The 7,588-nt window shown below is 31.5% G+C and overlaps 1 long non-coding RNA gene across 1 annotated transcript; it reads right to left on the bottom strand.

Moving 5' to 3' along the window:
- Window positions 1-4,576: 4,576 nt before the first annotated feature.
- Window positions 4,577-6,131, bottom strand: LOC126888331 (uncharacterized). The gene is made up of 2 exons (XR_007699515.1): window positions 6,011-6,131; window positions 4,577-5,507 (listed from the first exon to the last, which is right to left on the bottom strand). It is a non-coding gene; the product is annotated as an uncharacterized LOC126888331 (long non-coding RNA).
- Between the last annotated feature and the right edge of the window lie 1,457 nt (window positions 6,132-7,588).

Here is a 7,588-nt window from a genome sequence, read left to right on the forward strand (position 1 = left end):
TGATTTTTTCACTGACAATGACTTTGATTTTTTGTATTAAAAATTTTTTCCAATCTACCGCTCATTCAAATTCAAAATTCAGTTCAAAAATTTAAATCTTTTGGTCATTAATTTATATTATGCAGTCTGGGAAGAATTCATTTTATGGATATTAATAGTTTTCCTCTTATTTAATGTTAGCAAGTTTTAATAACCAATCTAGATTTATCTGGTGAGTTATATTTTTACATGATCTTTGTTTCCACTTTATCAGTTACTTTTTAGCTCTTGAAAATGAATGTAAACACATTCGAAAGCTCGAGTAATAAAAAATAGTATTCTAACAAAACTTTTATTGACTCCAACCCACCGAAACTCGAAAAGTGTTTTTTATACATAAGTCAACGAAGTACTTTTTTTCTTTACATTTACATATATATATATATATATATATATATATATATATATATATATATATATATATATATATGAAAAAACAAAAGATGTAGATCTTTGAAACACACTCAGTGATCAAAAGATCCATATATATATATATATATATATATATATATATATATATATATATATATATATATATATATATATATATATAAGATTATGGTATTCTTGACTGTATATTCAAATATCAAGCAGTGATTCTTGAGGATGCAGTCTATTTTGGCCCACAAGACAAAGAAAACTCTTTGACTTACTGTCAAGCTTTCGAATTTATTTTAATTCTTTTTCAAGACATCTGTTGACAAAAATATACAATTATAAAAATTATGTAGGTACTTACAATTTTCTTAATTACTTACTAGTCATGAGATTACATTGAAAAAATTTGAAACTTTACTAAAAGGACAATTATGCACATAGGTATGAAAAATTATTTTTAAAAACTTCAGTTATGTTGTCATGTTTGAAATATGTCATGAAATATGTAAAGTGTATACATTTTATATAGGAGGAAAGTAAAACTAGTAACAACATATTTTTTATTTTTTTATTAGATTTTATTAGATTGATCTATGAAAAAAAAAATTAATAACATCAAACCCAATTAGTCCAGTCATTTTTTAAAGCATGTTGGATTTTAATGTTGGATTATATGATAGAAAATCAGATTATGATGTACTAATTTTTTTTTTTTTTTTTTTGTTGATATGCTAATATGTAACAATAAATGTTACTTAATTTGTCTATATCTGATTTTCTATTTATACATTTTTTATTTTTCTGTATATGTGTCATTTCTATAAATAACCTTTTCTGTTCATTTTTTACCCTCTGTAGGATTGACGCTTGTGAAAAATTAAATGTATGATTTAAATTAATCGAGTGGTCGGCTAACGCACAAGCTTGTGATTTATTTGTGTTAATATCACTTCTGTGAGATATTATTCTACTGTGCAATGTACGAGAAGTTTCTCCTATATAAACTTTATCACAGTCTGAGCAAGGAATTTGATAAACAACTTTTGAACTTTCTTTGGTCGTTAGAGGATCCTTAGTTTTAGTGTATAAATTTGCTATAGTTTTAACATTTCTAGTAGCAATTTGTATGTTTTCTAATCCTTTAAATAATTTTAGAAGTTTTGGTGTTAAGAATGGAATATAAGGTAAAGATCCAAATGTTTGTGATGTTGCTGGTACTAAGGTGTCAACTGGAGGGTTATTGTTTTTGACGATCTTATTGAAGATTGTTTAAAAATAATACCTTTTCATATTCCGTTTGTTAAACGTTTTGTAGATGATTTAATCCTAGCAGTACCTAATGACAAAATGAATGAGGTTTTAAATATTTTTAACAACCAATGTAACCAATTACAGTTCACTGCTGAAAGAGAACAAAATAACAGTCTCCCTTTTCTGGATATGATAGTCCATCGCACTGAAGATAATAGTCTCAAAACAGAATGGTATCGAAAACCGATTTCTAGCAATAGATTCATAAATTATTATTCAGAACATCCTACAAGAATGAAAATAAACTTAATTTTGGGACTAAAAAGTAGAGTAATAAAAATATCTCATCCAACATATAGAGAACAGAGTTTGAAGAGACTAAAAACCATATTAATGGAAAACTCTTATCCGGTAGGCCTACTTAATAAATTAATTTTTAGTACTGCAACCTCTCCACCTTCCATCACGGCAAGCCAAGAAATAAATAATAGCCAAAACAATAACCCTCCAGTTGACACCTTAGTACCAGCAACATCACAAACATTTGGATCTTTACCTTATATTCCATTCTTAACACCAAAACTTCTAAAATTATTTAAAGGATTAGAAAACATACAAATTGCTACTAGAAATGTTAAAACTATAGCAAATTTATACACTAAAACTAAGGATCCTCTAACGACCAAAGAAAGTTCAAAAGTTGTTTATCAAATTCCTTGCTCAGACTGTGATAAAGTTTATATAGGAGAAACTTCTCGTACATTGCACAGTAGAATAATATCTCACAGAAGTGATATTAACACAAATAAATCACAAGCTTGTGCGTTAGCCGACCACTCGATTAATTTAAATCATACATTTAATTTTTCACAAGCGTCAATCCTACAGAGGGTAAAAAATGAACAGAAAAGGTTATTTATAGAAATGACACATATACAGAAAAATAAAAAATGTATAAATAGAAAATCAGATATAGACAAATTAAGTAACATTTATTGTTACATATTAGCATATCAACAAAAAAAAAATTAGTACATCATAATCTGATTTTCTTTAAAATCCAACATGCTTTAAAAAATGACTGGACTAATTGGGTTTGATGTTATTAATTTTTTTTTCATAGATCAATCTAATAAAATCTAATAAAAAAATAAAAAATATGTTGTTACTAGTTTTACTTTCCTCCTATATAAAATGTATACACTTTACATATTTCAAGACATATTTCAAACATGACAACATAACTGAAGTTTTTAAAAATAATTTTTCATACCTATGTGCATAATTGTCCTTTTAGTAAAGTTTCAAATTTTTTCAATGTAATCTCATGACTAGTAAGTAATTAAGAAAATTGTAAGTACCTACATAATTTTTATAATTGTATATTTTTGTCAACAGATGTCTTGAAAAAGAATTAAAATAAATTCGAAAGCTTGACAGTAAGTCAAAGAGTTTTCTTTGTCTTGTGGGCCAAAATAGACTGCATCCTCAAGAATCACTGCTTGATATATATATATATATATATATATATATATATATATATATATATATATATATATATATATATATATGAAAAATAGATAATTGCATTTCAGTTAGATTCGAACCCCACCGGTGCCCCGACTAGTTTCGACTCATGTCAAGTCGTCATCAGGAGACACTAGGTAGGTGTTCGAAGCTAACTGATTTGCCGCTATTCCTTGGTGAATTTATAAACTAAATCCACCAGAGTATACTTAGTACGACCTCTATATGTGAAAAGAGAAAATAATTATTCTCTTGGTAGCCCGGCGAATAGCAAAATCAAGCTTTATAACAATAAAGCTATGAAAGGCGATGTACCGGAATCCTTTTTCCGACAATACATCATGCAAACACCGTTTGGGCTAACCAATTCGTCTCTTACTGGAGAATACAGTAAAATGAAAAATAGATAATTGCATTTCAGTTAGATTCGAACCCCACCGGTGCCCCGACTAGTTTCGACTCATGTCAAGTCGTCATCAGGAGACACTAGGTAGGTGTTCGAAGCTAACTGATTTGCCGCTATTCCTTGGTGAATTTATAAACTAAATCCACCAGAGTATACTTAGTACGACCTCTATATGTGAAAAGAGAAAATAATTATTCTCTGAGAATAATTATACCAAGAGAATAATTATTTTCTCTTTTCACATATAGAGGTCGTACTAAGTATACTCTGGTGGATTTAGTTTATAAATTCACCAAGGAATAGCGGCAAATCAGTTAGCTTCGAACACCTACCTAGTGTCTCCTGATGACGACTTGACATGAGTCGAAACTAGTCGGGGCACCGGTGGGGTGTAACAAAAATAAGAAAACTTCTGTTGGAGTGAAAGTGAAAAGAAAGATATACTCCAACAGAAGTAAGGAAAAAATAAATAAATAACTAATGGGACATAGATGTAGAGAGATGGGCTGTAAAGAAAAGGGTGAAGTGACTTCTACGTTGAGAAGCCGCAATAGGAAAAATAAAAAAAAATACTACTAAAGTGCAGTAGTACTGAAGAAAGGGGGATTAGAAGGGATAGAAGTAGACGTGAGAAGAGACAGAGGCAAACTGAATAGAGTTGGCTAGCAAGAGAGGCAAGAAAACCACTTGACACTCAAGGATGGATACGGCTCGTTTGCATGCCTGTCGAAGAACAGTAGCTCTATATAGATAGTAATGATGACTAAAAGGTGAAATAATAAAATAAGAATAATGTACTGAAACTGAATGAAGATGGATAATTGCTAAAGACGAACAAAATAAATAAAACTAACTAATCATGGGCGCCATGAAAATGATCTTCGATCATTTTCCCAGGTATCTTACACTGTTGTCAGATAGTAAATATATTAAATCTGTAATAATGAACATAAAGGAGTAACAAAATAATTGATATACAAAATAAATAAATATTTATTAAAAATAACTGCTAGATCTTTGACAATCTCTGAGTTACATAAAGTGCATATCATGTGACTCTAAAATGACATAAGTTATACAAAAGTTATATCTAAGATAACAACAATAATGTTATCTGTTACAAAATTACAGGTATAAGTACCTCTCACTAACATATAGGGTACAAAATTACATAAGTCTTCTACCAAATGGTTATAGTACGCCCGCTACGTACAACTAAATGAAACTGACAAAGATGAAAATACTACAAATAAATAGGCCCGAGCCTCACTAAGGGAAAATACAATAATGAATAAATAAAGTTAAATATACAATTGACTAAAGTAGAAATGAAGTTGAGATAAATACCGACGATGACCTAAATTAACCGAACAAACGGAAGAAAGCAAATAACAGTAAAATATTTGGGAAACAAGCTAGTAATATTAAAAAATAAATTTACCCGAATTACATAAACCAATATCAAAGCACTAATAAAGTATTAAAAACCTAATTTTCTCTAGGCTTATTCCTGTGCACAAGAAGTTACCGTAGATACAAAGTTTGGGAACCAAATAATCTAATATACAAATATGTAAAAAAAAAAACCCAGAGGTAACCTAAATCTGAAAAAAAAACATAGTGTATTTAACAGATAGTCTGAAATATAAAAAAGCCAATAGTTACTAAAACACCTCACTAAATGTTCCCAAACGAGGTTGCGGTTGCATCCTAGAAAATGATGCACCAGGATGGAGCGACCCCATGACTCCTGTAGGCCCAGGTGCCAAGACGAAAATTGAGCTGGAACGCTCCCATAGCTTGCTCCCAAATAGACATACTCCCAATGGTGACTTGGCCGTGGCTGCAGTGGTTTCCCTAGGTGGTCAAAGGGCTACGGTTTCATGTTAGGGTTTCTTCCAAATGGCTAAAAACATTCCCAGTTTTATTTCCCATTTTAAACATGAGCAAAAAGTAAAGGGAAGAAGAAATACTTTTTAGAAGCAATAGTATAGAAAAACCGGCCATTAAAAATGGAACAAAAAACCAATTTCAGGTAACCTTGAACTATTTTAAGTGTGAAGACATGAATAAATGACACTGAAATGATTTATTTGAGGAAATATCTGTAAAAATATATTGAATTTATAAAATATTGGATGTTCAATAAATTTAAAACCTACAGAGAAATGGTAATTATTTCCAATATTAATTTGAGGACTTCAAAAATGTTTGGTTATGTAAAACCAAAAACCCCATTAATATAAAGATCGATATAAAGATAATATAAAGATCGAAATCATCTACACCCTTCCCTTAATAGATTGACTAAGAAAGTTTAACAATGGGACTAATATTTTAAATATTCCACAACAAAAAACACATGACAATGGCTAATTAAAAAATTATTACAAAAAAAATAAATCTCACCGAATGATTCCTATTAGGCTCCAACAGGAGTTGTCACACACATGTCTCCCTAACTCCAGACAACCCTTGCTGGTAACTTTTTACTTTAAAAACTGGATCGATGTTATAAAATAGGGTGTATAGAACTCATCCGCCATTTTATGGTACCAGTACCAAGTACCAAACCAACCCACTTAGCAGCCACAAACCAAGTGACGAACGAGAGACGTTTCTCCGCCAAGGTGAACGTCAAATTCTCTCAGAACACGAAATAATTATCGATAGGTGGAGTACGTTCCATCACCGAGGTATGACGTCACCTCAGTAATCCTATACGAGAAATTAGAGAATTTAAATGGGAGGTCAAGAGAAAATAATTATAAATATAATTAAAGCGCTAAAAATGATATTATAACGGGTGGACCGTTACAGGGGTTCCAATCTAACTGAAATGCAATTATCTATTTTTCATTTTACTGTATTCTCCAGTAAGAGACGAATTGGTTAGCCCAAACGGTGTTTGCATGATGTATTGTCGGAAAAAGGATTCCGTTACATCGCCTTTCATAGCTTTATTGTTATAAAGCTTGATTTTGCTATTCGCCGGGCTACCAAGAGAATAATTATTTTCTCTTTTCACATATATATACAAACTGAGGAAGCTATCTCTCATTTACCTTCTGAAGATGCTGAAATAGTTAGACAAGACGTCGCTAGAGTTCTTAGGAACTCAAAGCCCCCTACTCCAAATATTAGTCAATCTGAGAGAAAAGCCCTGAAAGAACTTCAAGCAAATCCAGATCTAGTCATTCTTCCTGCCGATAAAGGAAACGCCACTGTCATCCTAAACACTTCTTCTTACATCGATAAGCTCTCAAATCTCATTAACACCCCCGACTACAAGCCAATTTCTAAGAATCCCACAACCTATTTGGAAAAAACAACAAAAACCATCATCAATAAAACTTCTCTTCCTCTTGCCGTAAAACAAACTTTAATTCCTCGTGAAAAGTCTTCTAGAACACCTCGAATATATGGCCTACCCAAAATTCATAAACCCGATCTTCCTCTACGCCCCATTGTCAGTGCATACAACTGTCCGACACAACCTTTGGCAAAATATCTAGCCAAAACTCTACAACCTTTCGCCGAAAATGCCTCATCTTTCGTCAAAAATTCTTTTCATTTCATCGAACTTCTCAAACAATATCCTATCTCACCCTCAGACATTCTAGTAAGTTTCGACATCGTTTCACTTTTTACTAACATTCCTATAGATGACACCCTAAATATTCTGGAAACGAAACACAGTATCCAGCAAGACCACTTATCTCTCATTAAACATTGCATGTCCAACACTTATTTCATCTTCCAAAATCAATTCTACAGACAAATAAATGGTGCCCCAATGGGCTCACCACTCTCTCCAGTAATTGCTAATATCTTTATGGAAGATTTTGAGACCCGAGCACTATCCACATCTACGCTCAAACCCACATGTTGGCTACGATATGTTGACGATACATTCGTCATTTGGCCCCACGGCAGGGATGCTTTAGCGTCTTTTAAGACCCATCTGAATGGTATACATCCCAGTAT

The sequence above is a fragment of the Diabrotica virgifera genome, chromosome 7 (genome assembly GCF_917563875.1).
Source record: "Diabrotica virgifera virgifera chromosome 7, PGI_DIABVI_V3a".
Classification (NCBI taxonomy): domain Eukaryota; kingdom Metazoa; phylum Arthropoda; class Insecta; order Coleoptera; family Chrysomelidae; genus Diabrotica; species Diabrotica virgifera.